This window comes from Protopterus annectens, chromosome 6.part0 (assembly GCF_019279795.1).
Source record: "Protopterus annectens isolate FY-2018-M chromosome 6.part0, PAN1.0, whole genome shotgun sequence".
Lineage (NCBI taxonomy): Eukaryota > Metazoa > Chordata > Ceratodontiformes > Protopteridae > Protopterus > Protopterus annectens.
The window spans coordinates 37,928,854-37,945,962 of NC_056737.1; the positions used below are offsets into that span (position 1 = coordinate 37,928,854).

Sequence of the window (17,109 nt, forward strand, 5' to 3'; positions counted from 1 at the left end):
GTTTTCTGGTCACTATTGATAGTACAAGGTGCACCAAAATTACAGATTCTGTTTTGTGACATGGGTGAGCTTTTACCCATGCAGAAAACATGCAGATCACTACTAAAGCATATTGTGAATGATGTACTTTAGTCATCTGGACAAAGTACCGCTGTACATTAACAAAAGGTCCCCGAGGTGGTGGTAAGCATGCAGCTTTAATTATTGCATTTTTGCTAATATGCTACAAGTATATTTTACAATTATTAATATACTGAGGTATCAGAGAGGATACATGAGTGGTATACCAACTTTGGGTAATTTGATTAAATAAAACGGTCTTATAGGTTCATAGGTTGGTAATAGGCTATCTGCCCTAGGGCCTATACAAGCCTAGCCATAACAATTCCCTGGTTATTTCTTCCCACAGTATTTACTTGGACCCCTGTCTAGCAGGGGGACTGATGTGATCCCCACGGGTGAATTTCCTATCTCCCATCCAATCATCAGGGTTCCTTTTGAAGAGGACCAAAGAGGCTCTCTGCTTGACATGTATGGGCAGTCTGTTCCAGAGTATGGGGAGCCTCTGGGACAGGAACCTATCCCTCCAGCATGTTTTATTCATTGTGGTGACCAGGTTTAGATCCCTGGAGCATGCGGCTCTGAGGGATTGGGAATTCTTTAAGTGTAGCATGTCCAACAGCTCTGGGTTTGACATGGCCTTGTATGTTAAGCAGAGATCGCCCCTGATTAGACGATGTGCGACAGAGTATAGCTGGAGTTTTTTTAGATGGTCAGCATAGGGCATATGCTTTAGGCCTGTGATTCTTTTAGTGAGGTATTTCTGCGGCCTTTCCAACTGTTGCAGATGTCTTGTGAGGTACATACCAAATGGGGCGTTGTACTCTATAATGGGGTCTAATGAGGGATGAGTACAGTGGGACAATGACCTCCTTTTGTCTGGATGAAAAGCCCTTAGTGAATGAGATGTGGCACATAGAAGGATTTCCTGACTGTTGTGGATATGTGGTTATCGAAGGTGAGACCACTGTCTACCTGTGTCCCTAAGTCCAGTATCACACTTTTGGTGTTTAATGTACTGCCACTTATGTGGTAATTCATGGGTACATGTTTTTTCTCCAAAGGGGATAACTGTACATTTCTTGGCATCGAGCTTGAGCCCATGACTCTGGCACCAAGCCTCTGTCTCTGTAAGGCCCTTTTGTAGAATATCCACATCATTTGGGGACTTGGTAATGGCTCCCAACGTTTGCAGTCATTTGCGAACTCTGTTAGCTAGAGTCCCTTGGTGTGTTGGCCTGTACTTCAGAGAAGTAGATGTCAAACAAGAGCGGTCCCAGGACTGAACCCTGAGGTACTCCACTTGTCCGGAGCTGAATTTGGAGTCTGCTACTTTTACAGTGTGGGTTCTGTCAGTAAGCAATTTGGCTTCCCATCAAGTGACTTAGGGACTAATGCCCAGCTTAGTAAGTTTATCTTTGATTTCAGAGTGGGGGATGGTGTTGAAGGCCTTGGCGTGGTCCAGATAGGCTGTATGGGACTGCCTTACCCTTGTCCACGGCTCTGGAGACTGATTCGAATAAATCAGTCAGGTTGAGGAGACGAGATTGGCCTTTCGCAAAACCAAACTGGGTGAAGTCCAGTGTTTGAAGGTTGCCAATGTCTTTGTTTATAAGTTCCGTGGCTTTGCAGATCAGGCTCGTCTGACTGATGGGACAATAGTTCCTGGGATCCAAGGTGGATCCCCCCTTGTAGAGTGGGATAACTCTAGCTGTGCTCCACTCATTGGGCATGAAGCCTGCGGTGAGGCTATGATTAAACATGACATTTAGGTGAGGTGCCAGTTCATTTTGTAGTTCATGTAGTACACAGCCCGGGATGTCATCTGGTCCCATGGATGCTGTATTCTTAGCTTTGGAGAGTGCGTTTTTTACCTGTGTGACCATGATTAAAGGAATTTGGCAATCTTTTGGTATCGAGATGGGCCCGTGAGAGGGGGGTGAAGTTGGCACTGAATCGACCTGCCAGGATATTGGCAATATCCTTGTGATCAGTGTATTTAATGCCATTCTGTTGTAGCTCAGAGCAGGTCTGAGCATTGCCATTTAGATTCTTGACATAACTATAGAATGCCTTGTGGTTGTCCTTAGAATCTTTGGCAATTTTATTTTTATAACTAGTTTTGGAGGATTTTATGAGGGATCTCAGCTTCTTACTGAGGCTGGTAAGGGAGTTTTTTGTATCCTGGGATTTTCCTCTCTTCTGCAACAGTCTCTTCCTTTTGTTGTATAGTTTGTTTATGGCAGGGGACCAATAGATTGGCTTCCCTTTTTTTTTTTTTTTTTTTTGGAGAAGAGCATCTTGGTTCTGTTTGGAATGGGACGATTTATGCACGAGTGGATATGCTTGTACAGTGCCTTAGTGTAGGATTCAGCAGTTGAACCTTCAGTTTCCGTTTGCATGGGTGTCATGAAGTTTGTCACTTCTGACTTGAGTAGCATGAAGTTGGCTTTGGAAAAGATGTTCTTCATGTTTCACTGTTGCAGTCATCACACTTGGGTTATCTGCCTGCAGGTAGCCCTCAGTAAGCCTGAATACCAGAGTCTTGGGATTTCTGCGTCGGATGCTGTCGCCTCTTCCATGATGTCAGGTCATCAGGGGTATAAAACATGCAGCCGATGCAATTACATCAGCTTTTCTTGCCCCGCGGGAGCCCGAAGCAGAAGCAGTTCGCAAGTGCTGGTTGGCCGTAACCTGAAATTTTCGTTTTTCGAGTTTCAAACCTGAAGTCTTCTAAAGCGAAGTACCCCGTTGGGGATCTTTTTTTCTTGCTCTAACTGATGTCAGAAAAAGTTAATTGTCTTGCCTGTGGAAAGCAAATACCTCATTCTTACTGCATCATCTGTTTAGGCCCAGACCACAACGTTCCTCGCAGTCGGTTTTGTGCCTTGTTCAATGCCCAAACTATTTGTCATCGGGCTATCTTTGTCGCTAAATTCTTTCACTCTCATTCTCCATATTCTGAAATGGCTTCGTTAAGCGGTCCGACTACTGATCTTCCGAAAAAATGTAAGGATTAAGACAGAGACAGACCGCATAGGTCCAGAACTGCCGACGACGCTTCCGTTAAGCTAGTCGCCAGTCCGCCGGTACTCAGTGAGGTGCTTACGCGCCCCTGATACCCGCTTCTACAGATTCACAGGCCTCTACTGAGACCCATTTGGAGACCAGTATGCCGCAAGATGCTTCTTCGACTGTGGAGCCTGCGGATGTCTCTACCTTGGATAAGGCCGGAGCCGCTGTGCAGGCACTGGCTTCTGAGGGTGTATTCAGGACTTCCGATGTTCATATTAAACCGACTACTTCGTTCTTGACTAAAACTACCAAATTTCTCAGGCCCAGAGTTTGCACTACGCCTAGGAAGCCGATGACTAAAGCACATTCTCAAGCTCCCATGCCTCAGAAACAAATGCTTAGAATGGCTGAAGACCTTATTACTTTAATTAGGGGAAGCCAGCCTTCCCCCTCTAAAAGACAAAAAATTGATTTTCCTTCTGATTCTACGGACCATGAGTCCAATGACTCTGACCCCTCTGATTACCAGGATATACCCTTATCCACCTATGAGGAGTCAGATGCAGAGGATTCCATTCCCCCTGCCTCCCCTCCAGAGGACTTTTCTTTCAGTGAAACCTTGCATACCCTAAGAGAACATTTCCACTGGGAATGTCAGGACTACCCTAAGTCAAAAAAAGAGACTCGTGAATTTTTAGAATAACCTCAACACAGGCCTTTATCTATATACCCCCTGTCCTGGATATTGTAGATAATGTCTTCATGGAATCAGGTCTTACCCCTGATACTTTACCTCCAGCTCCTAGAAAACCTGACAGGTACTACAGAGTTCCTGACTCTCAAAGATTTCTCCTTAAAAATCATACTGTGGATCCAGAGACCATTTCCCAGGGAAGTAAAGGTATTAAGGCTACTACAGCCAAAAACCCTACCCCTTCGGACAGGGATTCTAGGGCTTTAGACAGATGGTGTAAGAAGGTATATACCTCTGCAACTCTTGCCATCAGGGCTTTAAATTGCCAGTTTCACATATTGAAGTACCAGCAGCATATTAGCACTTGCAGTGTGGTTTTAATGCCTTAGAAGCATCTTGCAGGGCTGCTGTCACTGGGTCTGATGATCTTCGTGTTTCACTGTTGCAGTCGTTACATTTGGGTAATCTGCTGGCAGGTTGCCCTCAGTCGGCCTGAATAACAGTCTTGGGTCCTGCGTCGATTGCTGTCTCCTCTTCCATGACGTTAGGTCATCAGGGGTATAAAGCATGCAGCCGACGCCATTTTCATCAGTCTTTCTTGCTGCACGGTGCCCGAAGCAGAAGCCGTTCGCAAGTGCCGGTCGGCCAACTCCTGAAACTTTCGTTTTCGAGTTTCAGAACAAGTTTCAGTCTTCAAACTAAAGCTAAGTACCCCGTTGGGGAAACTTTTTCTTGCTCTTTACCGATGTCAGTAAAAGTTAATAATTGCATTACTTGTGGGAAGCAAATACCTCATAAGGATTTTCATTTGTACTGTATTCCTTGCCTAGGCCCTGATCACAATGTGCCTCGCTGTCGGTTTTGTGCTAAATTTAACCAACGCACTCTCCTCCTGAGGATTGCTCTTTTGGAGACACTTTGCATACTTTAAGGGAACATTTTCACTGGGAGAGTCAGGACTTCTCTGAATCAAAAAAGAGGCTTAGGGATTTCCTTCTGCTTCCTCAGCATAGGCCTTTGGCATTCAGCAGAACAGGTTGGAAAACATACTTTGCAATGTGGTTTTGATTCCTTGGAGGCCTCTTGTAGGGCCGCCGTTACTGGATCTGTGATTAGAAGGCATGCCTAGCTCAAGGAGCAAAATCTGCCTGATCATGTTAAAGCTAAATTGGTGGATGCCCCTTTGCAGCATGATACTCTGTTTGGTAATAAGACAGAAGAGGTTTTAAAGAAAATGGAAGACAAAGCTAAATCTATGCAAACTGTAAAAGATTTCCTGCAAGTGCAGCCACCCAGGTTCAGTAGGCACTGGCCTACTAAAAATTGGTCCTTTCCTGTGTCCAACAGAGCCACTCAGGGCAAACCCAGGTGCTCAAAAGGCTCCAGATATCAATCACAGGGTTCTTACAGGTCAAAGCAATGGGGTGCCTCCACCTCCAAATCTGGAGGAAACAAAGCACAACCCTACAGTAAGCAGTCTCAATGACTTTCCTGTACAATATCCAAGCACTCTTTTGGCAGCCCCCTTGGGGGAAAATTAGCACTTCATGCTCAAAATTGGCAGTTAATTACCCAGGACAAGTCGGTATCAAACATAGTATCCCAGGGGTACAGATTTCATTTCCATACTTTGCCGATTCCAAACGGATGGCCAGATCTGCCACAAAACCAGTGGGGAGAGGCCCAGAAACAAGTCACGTCCCTCATGGATATGGGGACTAATGGGGGGCAATTCAACCGGTACCAGAAAAGGAAAAAGGACAAGGATTATATTCAAGACAGACAAGACAGAAAAGACAATTCATGGCATCTAATACTGAACTTATCGATTCTGAACACATTCCTGGACATTCCAAAATTCAAAATGCTGACTTTACAACAGCTACTGCCTATGCTAGGCAAGACTGCTTGGTTAGTAACTCTGGACTTGAGGCATACCTGCTTATCCCAGTAAGGGAATCATGCAGAAGATACCTCCGCTTCAAAGCAGTTTTTTTGCATTGCCAATTCTCTGCACTGCCCTTTGGCTTATCTACTGCACCCAGGGTCTTTACGAAGTGCCTGCCACCAGTAATTGTATTCTGCAGACAAAGAAACATTCAAATGTATCCTTATCTGGATGATTGTCTCATTCAAGCAGAGAGGACAAGGACACTCTTCTTCAACATATGGCTTTTGTAAAGAGGCTTCTAGCATGCCTAGGGTACACCATGAACGGAAAGAAATCACAACTGGTACCCTCTCAAATAATTACATTCCTGGGTGCAAGTTTGAATACAACTGCCCAGATGGCTTACCTCACGCCAGACAAAAAGGCAATTGACAACATACTTCAAACAAATGGCAACAAAATCACAGTTATCTGCAAGACAAATTCTGCAGGCTTTGGGGTTTGTATTCTACTAATTCCATATGCGAGACTGCATATGAGGAAACTTCAGTGGTACCTAAAAAGTTTATGGAGTCAACATTGGGAGGGTGGCCTAATGGTTAAGGTGTTTGCCTTACAAACACAAGGTACAGGGTTTGAATCTCACAGGGGATAATTGGCTAGGCTTAAAATGGCTTGCAAGGGCAATTAGCCTAGTACTAACCTATGAACCTATTGTCACAGCCTGGAAACAAAGATTCCTCTCATTCCCTGCCTACAACAGGAGTTTCTTTGGTGTGCAGAGACATGTCACCAAAACAAGGGACTTTCATTCACTCTACCCCGTACCACCCAAACCCTAATTAAAGATGCATCAGGCTATGCTTGGGGGGCCCACCTGGCAGGGAGATGCATTCAGGGCAAATGGAGCCCAAACCAAATGCATCTACGTATCAACCAGAAAGAAATGCTAGCTGTTCAGAAAGCCCGGACAGCCTTCAAGGACTTACTTCATCCAGGACAACTACCGATATAGATGGACAACACCACAGTTATGTGGTACATAAACAAGCAGGGGGGTACACATTCCTACCCCCTTTGCAGACTAGCCATGGCCTTGTGGAACACAGCCTTGACTTAACAAATGCATCTTCAAGCTCAATTCCTGCCAGGAAAGCAAAATGCTCTGGCAGACGACCTAAGCAGAAATCTTATGAACCCGCAGAAATGGAAACTGGATCCACAAATCTTCAGCATGTTAACAGAGAAATGGGGGAGACCAGACATAGATCTATTTGCCTCTCCCCAAAACTATCATTTGGACAAATTATGCACAAGAACGCATCACAAAAAAGCATGGAAAGTGGATGCTCTATCCTTCAGCTGGAAAAACCTATCAGTCTATGCATTTCCCCCTCTGCCTCTACTCTCCAAGATCTGAATAAAACTCTGAGCCTTGCAGCTTGGCTATTCAACTAATTATTCAAACCACATCTCTTAGTAAACCTGTGATGGATGTCATTTTGGAAGCCAGAAGGCCTAGTACTAGAACATCTTATGCTGATAAATGGAAGAGATTCTGTGCTTGGAACCAAGCACAAGGAATAGATACAGCAAAGCCCAATATTCCTCAGATTTTACAATACTTATCTGAGATGCTTGACAAGGGCCTATCTTTTTCTTCAATAAAAATCCATGCCTCTGCCATCTCGGCTCATTACAACACTTTTCTCATCCACTGCTTAAACAGCATCTCAGAGGGGCCAAAAATTTAAGGCCTCCCAGGAGAGCACCAACTCCTGCATGGGACCTCAATTTTGTGCTGGAAAAACTCACCCTGCCTCCTTTTGAACCAGCAGCTACTGCGGATATAAAATTTCTATCTTGGAAGACAGCTTTTCTTTTGGCAGTCACTTCAGCAAGAAGGGTTTCAGAACTACAGGCTCTCATGGCAGTGGAACTTTTCATTATTTTTTTACCCGGACAGGGTGGCCCTCAGGACCAATCCTTCTTTTATGTCTAAGATGGTGTCCAGTGTGGCTCTTAACCAGATCATTCACCTGCCAACATTTTACCCAAATCCGCAGAACAAGGGGGAGTGGATTTTGCATTCATTGGATGTACACAGACAGCTAAGATTCTACTTGAACAGAACAAAATCTCTAAGAAAGTCTGAGCAACTACTGGTAGCATTTGCTGCAGGATCAGAGGGGAAGGCTATATATAAGCAGACTATTTCTAAATGGATAAGCAACTGCATTCGTTTCTGCTATTTGCACCATGGTAAACCGGTGCCCAAGGGGATCAGATCACATTCCACCAGGGCTGCCTCTACTTCAGCAGCTTTTCTCAGAGGGGTCCCAACCAAAGACATTCTAGAAGCTGCTACTTGGAGCTCTGTTCATACCTTCACAAAGCATGATCATTTACCTCTCTTCTTTAAATCCAGGGCAGGCTTTGCCACTGCAGTCCTGCAGGGCCTTATAGCCGCTCCTAATGCTGTTTAGTTCCATCCTCCCATCCATAGCTTTGGGATTCTACCCAAATGTAATGACTGCAGCAGTGAAACACGAAGAACATAGTACAGTTGTGTACACTTACCATAAATGTAGATGTTAGAGTGTATTCACTGTTTCAGTCTGGGTTACCCACCCGCCATTCCCCATTCTATACCTTTTCTTTCCTTCACTATACTCGAAAGCCTTTGTGGTGTATTTGCTTTTAGTTGAAGGTAAAGTTTATGTTTCTAAAAGCACATTTATATATTTACAGTTTATTTATATATTTTTTTTGTTCCCCATTTGGGGGGCACCTGACATCTGGGGCAAGAAAAACTGATGAAAATGGCGTCAGCTGCACGTTTTATACCCCTGATGACCTGACGTCATGGAAGAAGAGACAGCAACTGATGCAGGACCCAAGACTTTGTTATTCAGGCCGACTGAGGACAACCTGCCAGCAGATTACCCAAATGTAATGACTGCAACAGTGAATACACTTGAACATCTACATTTATGGTAAGTGTACACAACAGTACTTTCTGAGAAGGCATGCTTGGCTGAAGGAACAAATCTTGCCAGACCATGTCAAAGCAAAATTACTAGATGCTCCATTAAATCAAGAATGTTTGTTTGGCACAAAAGCAGAAGTAGTTCTTAAAAAGATGGAGGAAAAAGCTAAATCTATGCAAAATGTTAAAGATTTCTTACAGATACAGCCACCTAGATTCAGTAGGCATTGGCCTTCGAGGAACTTGTCCTTTCCAGTCCCTCCCAGGCCTTCTCAGTCCAAACCCAGGGACAACAGACCCCAAAGACTGCAGTCTCAGGGTATGCACAGATCTAAACAATGGAGTTCTCCCACCTCAAAAATAAGGAGTGGTAAGCCACCCTATTATGGAAAAAGTTCACAATTACTTCCCAGCCGTGCCCAAGTGCTTGCACCCCTAGGAGGAAAACTCACCCTGCATGCAAAAAACTAGGAATACATTACCCAGGACTGTTGGGTTTTAAACATTTATATCCCAGGGATACAGATTCTACTTCCATTCACTGCCAACCCCAAGGGGAATGCCAGACCTTCCTCCAAACCAGTGGCAGAGGGGCAAAAGCAAGTACTTTCTCTTCAGTATTAGGACTATTCAACCTGTTCCAAAGGGGACAGGGTTTCTACTCCAGAATGTTTCTGTTGCCCATAAAAGAAGTCTCTTGGTGCCCCGTCCTGGATCTGTCAATTCTCAGTACCTTCCTGGTGGTACCAAAGTTCAAAATGCTTACACTCCAACAGCTGCTGCCTATGCTAGCCAAGGACTCCCTAGACTTAAAAGAAGCTTACCTGCACATCCCCATAAGGGAATCTTGTAGGAAATATCTACGTTTCAGTTTTCTGCACTTCCCTTTGGCTTATCTACTGTGCCCAGGGTATTCACAAAGTGCCTGGCTCCAGGCATTGCATAATGCAGGCAGAGAAACATTCAAATTTACCCATACTTGGATGATTGCCTGATTTAGGCGGACAGTCAGGAATTGCTACTTCAGCAGCTGACATTTGTAAAGGGACTCCTAATTTCTATGGGGTTATACCATCAACGAAAAGAAATCACATCTGGTACCCAGCCAAGAAATTGTATTCCTGGGAGCAAGCTTGAACACAACTTCCCAGATGGCGTTCCTCACTCCAGAAAAGCAGGTTTATTTGACAAATTACTTCAAACTACTGACCACCCAAACCCAGCTATCTGCAAGAAAAATACTGCAAGCCCTAGGGTTCATGGCCTCATGCATTCTCCTAATTCCATATGCAAGACTGCATATGAGGAAACTTCAGTGGTACTTAAAAATTGTCTCTGGTGTCAACATTCTCAGGACCTGGAAACAGTGATTCCGATCATTCCTTGCATAAGGACAGAGTTCTTTTGGTGGGAAGAGGCCTGCAACCACAGCAAGGGACTTCCTTTCACTCAACCCCCCCCCCCCCACCGCTGCCCAAACCCTGATAACAGATGCATCAGTCTATGCATGGGGGGCTCACTAAGCAGGCAAATGCATTCAAGGCAAATGGAGCCCAGGACAAATGCACCTGCATATCAATCAAAAAGAAATGTTAGCGGTACAGAATGCTCTGGCAGCCTTCAAATACCTTATCCTTCCAGGACAACTCTTTATAAAGACAGACAACACCACAGTCATGTGGTACATAAACAAGCAGGGAGGGAACTCATTCCTACCCACTCTGCAGGTTAGCCATGGCTCTGTGGAACACAGCCTTGAGCAACCAAGTGCACCTGCAAGCTCAATTCCTGCCAGGCAAACAAAATTCACTGGCAGACGACTTGTGCAGAAATCTAATGGACCCACGCAAGTGGAAACTGGAACCCAATTCATTCAAGCTTCTAATCCACAGGTGGGGGACTCCAGAGGTGGACCTCTTTGCTTCCCCCTAGAATCATTTGAGCAAATTTTGCACCAGAACTCCCCACAGCCAAGCATGGAAAGTGGATGCCCTATCCTTTATATGGGAAAACCTCTCAATCTATGCCTTTCCCCCACTGCCCCTCAACTCGAAAGTACTACTCAAGGTCAAACAGGCCAGGCCAAGGACAATCCTTATTGCACCAGACTGGTCACGCCAGCACTGGTACCCACTTTTACGCAGTCTGACAACAGTGCCACCTGCATCAGACCCCCTCTCTGCTGTCCCAGCAGGAAGGCCAGATTTTGCATCCTCAGCTGCAAACCCTGAACCTAGCAGCCTGGCTTATTCCCTGAATTCGTCACCAGCAGTCCTCAGCAAACAGGTGCTGGGTGTCATCCTTGAGGCCAGGAGGCCTAGTACTAGGAAATCCTATTCAGAAAAGTGGAAAAGATACTGTTCTTGGAGCTAGTCTCAGAGAAAGGATGCAGCCATGCCCGCCCACTTTACCTCAAATCCTAGATTATCTAGCAGAGCTGCTCCATAAAGGCCTATCCTTCTCTTCCATTAAGATTCATGCCTCTGCCATCTCACCTTATTACAATACTGAGCCACCACTCTTCTCTCACCCTCTGGTCAGATAGTTTCTGAGAGGAGCTAACAATCTAAGACCCCCGAGGAGAGTTGCCACTCCTGCCTTGGACCTTAACTTTGCACTAGAGAAGCTCACGCTTCCCCCTTTTGAGCCTACTGCTACAGCAGAGTTAAAATTCCTCTCTTGGAAAACAACCCTACTTCTAGCCATCACTTCAGGAAGAAGGGTGTCGGAGTTACAGGCCCTTATGGCTGTGGAACCCTTCATTATCTTCCATGCGGACAGGGTTCCCCTCAGGATTTAACCCATCATTTATGCCCAAAGTGGTATGCAGTGTGGCTTTAAACCAATCCATCCATTTACCAACCTTTTTTCCTAATACTCAAAATAAGGGGGAAAGGATCCTGCACTCCTTGAATGTGCACATACAGCTTGGGTTTTACCTTCTAAACCGTTCAGGAAATCTGACCAGCTGTTAGTCAGCTTTGCTACAGGGGCAGAGGGCAAGGCCATATCAAAGCAAACCATCTCCAAATGGATAGCACACTGCATCCATTTCTGCTACAAGTACCATGGAAAACCTACCCCACAGGGGATCAGAACCCATTCCACTAGGGCTACCTCAACCTCTACAGCATTTCTCAGGGGAGTCCCTACCAGGGACATCCTGGAAGCTGCAACCTGGAGTTCAGTACACACCTTCACCAAGCATTACCACTTGCCCATCTTTTCTAAATCCTGAGCTGGATTTGCTATAGCAGTCTTACAAGGCCTGCTAGCCAGCCCTAATACTTCTTGACTGCCTCCACCCTTCCTCAGCTTTGGGAATCAACGCAAGTGTGATGACTGCAACAGTGAAACACGAGGAACATAGTACAGTTGTGTACACTTACCATAAATGTAGATGTTGGAGTGTATTCACATTGCATTCCTGATTACCCTCCCTCCAGCCCCCTGATTTTTCTATACTTTCTACCTATCCTCTTTTTTGGCCATATCTTATGGCAGTGGTATTTACTTTTTGCTGGAGGTGATCCACACCATGTAATTGCTTCCTATTTTGGGGGCTGCTAACATCTGGGGCAAGAAAAACTGATGTAATGGCATCGGCTGCTTCTTTTATACACCTGACATCATGGAAGAGGTGACAGCATCCGATGCAGAAATCCCAAGACTCTAGTATTCGAGCCGACTGAGGGCTACCTGCAGGCAGATAACCCAAGTGTGATGACTGCAACAGTGAATACATTCGAACATCTACATTTATGGTAAGTGTACACAACTGTAATTTTTTTATGGAGGTTTCCCTACTGGGGGGGGTGGCTGGTATGTGGACATCAAGGGTGATTAGATTATGGTCAGACCTGACCAATGACGAGGTGACCACTGGTGTGGAGCATCAATCTCCCATGTTGGTAATGACCAGGTCAAGGATATTTGAGCCCCTGGTGGGACTATGGATTAGTTGATCCAGGGTGTTGGAATTTATGAATTCCAAGAACCGTTGGACAAATGTGTTGGTACCCCGAGTAGTTTTCCCAATTAATGGCAGGGTAGTTGAAATCACCCAGTGTTAGGGTGTTTGGTTGTATCTTAATATTTCTAGTATGTTTAGAAAGGTGTAGTGAGAATCTTGGGGCATGGTGGGGGATCTGTAGCAAGCTGCAGTTTGGATTGTAGTCTTACCTAGTGTTAGTTGCACCTGTAGTATTTCAGATGCATTGTGTTGAGCAACTAACCTGGAGGTGTGAATATCCTTGGTGAATATGAACACTCCACCACCTTTAGTGTTTCTGTTCTGGTTTGGTGGCTGAAAAGTGTGGTAAGAGTTGTAGCCTGGTATTGCAGGGGTGCTCTGTGGAGCCTTGAACCAGGTCTCAGTTACTGCCCAGATATCGATGTTCTCCATTTTTAGGAGTGCCTCGAGAGAGTGCATTTTGAGGTTTAGACTTCTAGCATTGAGTAGCATTACCTTTAGATTTTGCATGCTTTATCTGTTACAGTGGTGGTTTTGTCATTTGAGCCTTGCCTAAAAAAGGCACTATAGGGGTGGCAAGAGCCTTAGCCAGTAACCTGAATCCCAGGGGTGGCAGGTGCAGACCATCTGTAGCAAAGCATCTTGGTTTGTCGATCATGTTGTTCTGGGCAGACAGATACTGGATCCCCTTTGAATGACACCAGAAGCTTAGCTAATTTTTGAAGTCAATCATTTTGTCTTTATACTGTGGTATCATTCTGGGTGAAAGGATGCTACTCAGGGCTAGGGTCATACCTGCCTGGGCCACATTATCTGAGGACTCTTCCATGTCTCTTTTCATGTAGTCTAGGGAGGTGCATCTCAAGTCATTCACTCCAACATGGACAATGACAGAGTCATATTTGTGCTGGTTGTGGAGTGACTTGAGTGCATGCATTATGTGGCAGATCCTGGCTCCTGGCAGGCAGCTCACAGTAATTTTCTCCTTGTTTAGCCTGGTGAGTGGGACATCAGTGTGCCTGACTATGGAGTCACCTTATGACTAAAGTGTTGGGTACGTTGTTTTGCCTTGGGGGCTGTTGTTGGGTGGCACACTGGTGTTTTGAGCTATGTTTCATTTTGGTTATGATTTGTGTTTGTTTGTTTTTCAGCTTCGGAGGTCCTTGTTGCTTGGGCAGGTTAATCTTAAGGGCCTCCACATATGTGGGTTTAGTGTTACTATGTGTGGGTGTTGGTGTGGGTTTTGAAGGGCTATGTTTTGCTTGAGGTGTAGTTCAGGTGTTAGCCTTCTTCTCTTGACTGTCTAGCACAATCTTGGCTGGAGAGAGCTTTGCTTCCAGTTTGGCTATGTAATTGCGTCTCTCGCAGGTTGTAGTGTTGGGTGGCAGGAGGAGAATGTTGTCTTTGCTGCATTGCCCCAGTATGCCCAGATTCACCAGGTGGACAGGAGAAATCACCGGAAGCTGACTCTTGGACATGCCTGGTTTGGTGTTTCATTTGTGAAGTACAAGAGCTGTTTTCCCTTACCTTGGCAAGGTATTTTGCAGTTATAGGCTGCTTAGTGCCTACTAATTATTTCTCCTTACTTACAAGGAGAGTTGAGTGCTTGTATCAATTTATGGCATCCTAGTGCTTTCCAGCAGGTTTTTAGAGCAAGTGCTAGTCACAGGGATTCAGATTTTAGTGCTACTACTGAGAAAACATCTAGTTCTAAGGGATAATTTGAAGATCAGACTTTCTGGCTCCGGGAATAGTTTAACCTTAACCCCGCAGTGCTGCACGATGCTCCAAAAATGCACAAACACGCATTTTTAAGCCAGAAAGTTGAAAGGGATAGAAATCAACCCCAAATGGCCAATAAAATTACAATTTCAGAGCTGAAAACCACTCCTCTAATGTTAGATAGGCAGTACAATGCTCACCACTCCCACTAGTAAGCAGTAGGACTTCCGTCTACCACAACAAGGTCTGGATAGCTCTGAATCCGGAAACTGAAGTCCTGAAACCAGCAAAGCCTGGGATCTGGACTATACTAGTTAGAAAAGGTGGGAAATGAGCAAACAATATAGTATTTTTTGGTTAAAACAGGCTAAACAATGCAATAATACAGTAAATAAGCACAGAAAAGGCTAACACACTTGAGTGTGTAGCCCTAAACAGTAAATGCAATTAATTTCTTTACAAAATTAGCAATTTAAAGTTTTTAAAATAAAGCAAGGCAAGTACACAAGTGAAAAATGATTTAAGAGGCAGAAATACAGTAGAATAAGTAGCTAGTCTACTTTTAAAGCTTTCTGAGAAGTGCAGTTAACAAAAACGATCAAAATCAGCAAAAATCAAGCATTTTAAGCCAAAAGTACTTGCAGTTAGCACAAAAAGTCTCTCTTTCTCATTTATAGTGCTGTAGTAGTCTGCAGGATGCCCAAACATGATCTGCTGATCTAAAACAAGCTCAAACGTGCGTTTTTAAGCCAGAAAGTTGAAAGGGATAAAAATCGGCCCCAAATGGCCAATAAAATTACAATTTCAGAGCTAGAAACCACTCCTCTAGCATTAGATAGGCAGTACAATGCTCACCACTCCCACTAGTAAGCAGTTAGACTTCCCTCTACTACAACAAGGTCTAGATAGCTCTGAATACAGAAACTGAAGTCCTGAAACCAGCAAAGCCTGGGATCTGGACTATTCTAGTTAGAAAAGGCGGGAAACGAGCAAACAAGATAGTATTTTTTTTGTTTTTTGGGTTTGTTTTGGTTAAAACAGACTAAACAATGCAATAATACAGTAAGTAAGCACAGAAAAGGCTAAGTGTGTAGCCCTAAAAAGTAAATGCAATTTAAATCTTTACAAAATTAGCAATTTAAACTTTTTAAAATAAAGCAAGGCAAGTGCACAACTGAAAGACGATTTAAGAGGCAGAAAACACAGTAGAATAAGTAGCTGTTCTACTTTTAAAGCTTTCTGAATAGTGCCAAAGGTACATGCTTTGGATGGTATATATATTGGTACAGGTTTGAGTGAGAAGGAGGTAGAGTTAGTCTGGTATTTAGGAGGTTTGGGTAGGTTATTAAGGTTTATATTGTTTTTTAGTCCAAGTATAGAAGAAGTAAAGTAGTCGTTCAAACTGGAGGCTATATGTGTGTTTGAACCCATCTATATTAGGTGGGGGAGGTGTTGCTTTGCCCGGTTGGAGGATGTTGTTTTACTCTGCCCCAGAATTTTTGAGGGTTTTTACTATGTTTTCTTTGTAGAGAAGTGTAGTGATTTTGCTTGTCAGTCCTAACCTGTTTCTTAGCTTTGTTTCTAAGTTCAAGGTATTCTTGCCTAGTTGTGAGTGTTTTGTGCTGGTGCCAGGTTTTCCACGCCTTATACCTCTCTTTTAGTAAAGCCCTTGTGCTTTACAGCCATGGGGCAGGGTTACTGCATATTCTAATTATTTTGATTGGAGCTAGCTGGTTGAAGATGTCTAGAAATATGAAGTTGAAGTATTCTGCGGCATTGTCGAGTGGGAGTGTTTTGATGGGAGACCAGTTACAGGATTCTAAGCCTTCTAGGAAGTGGTCTGTGGGGAAGTTTTTACAAGCACAGATTTGTAGTTGGAAGGGAGAGTTAACTGATTTAAGTTTATGCCTGAGGATGAAAGTAGGATTGTGGTCACTTAGAGAGTTAGGCAGTGTTGGGCTGATTTGTGAGGATCCAGTCTAGTATGGCTTCCCTTTTTGAGGACTTATCGATCCAGTTCCATGCTTCCTGCCTTAGGTGAAATTCTAGAAAACCAGCAAACTTCCCTCTAAATCCAGGGAAAGTGTAGAAACAAAAACACCAATACTGTTGATGAGACGTACTTCTACTCTTTAAGGCACCCCTAAATAACCACCTTCTTAATCAGGCTAATCCAGATACAGTTAGAATTTTAGTTTAGTGCTTAGAAGCTTAGAATCTTGGGAGATTACTAGGCTAATGACCCTGGGGCCCTTACAAGCCTAACCAAGAGTTTATCCCCAAAAAAGAAATCTCAGTCAGCACCTGTTGCCCCTGTCAATGAGGGGGACAGGTGGAACCCCTGGGACGAATTTCTGGTTTCCCATCCACTCATCAAGGTTGGGCTTGAAGAGGGTCAGAGACATATTTGTGAGCAGCCTCTGGGAGACAAACCTGTCTCTCCAGCAGGTTTTGCTAATGTCGCATATTAGATTTAGGTCTTTCGATCAGGTAATGTGTGAGAAGTTAAAATTATGGATATGGAGCATCTCTAGTAGAGCATGGCCTGAGATTGCCTTGTAGGCGAGACACAGATCACCTCTCACCAATCTGTAAGATACAGAGTAGAGTGATAGTGATTTGAGTCTGTCCACATAGGACAGGTGTTGGAGGCCATGGATCCTCTTTGTGAGGTATTTCTGTGGCCTTTCCAGTTGGTGCAGGTGTTTGTAGAGGTACATACCAAATGGGGCGTTGTACTCAGTTACTGGCCTAATGAGAGAGGA

General features: G+C 44.4%; 1 protein-coding gene across 3 annotated transcripts in view; it reads left to right on the plus strand.

Moving 5' to 3' along the window:
• Positions 1 to 17,109, plus strand: part of EIF2AK4 (eukaryotic translation initiation factor 2 alpha kinase 4) — a 3,701,979-nt gene that overhangs the window by 411,066 nt on the left and 3,273,804 nt on the right. The gene's annotated exons all lie outside the window — the stretch shown is intronic.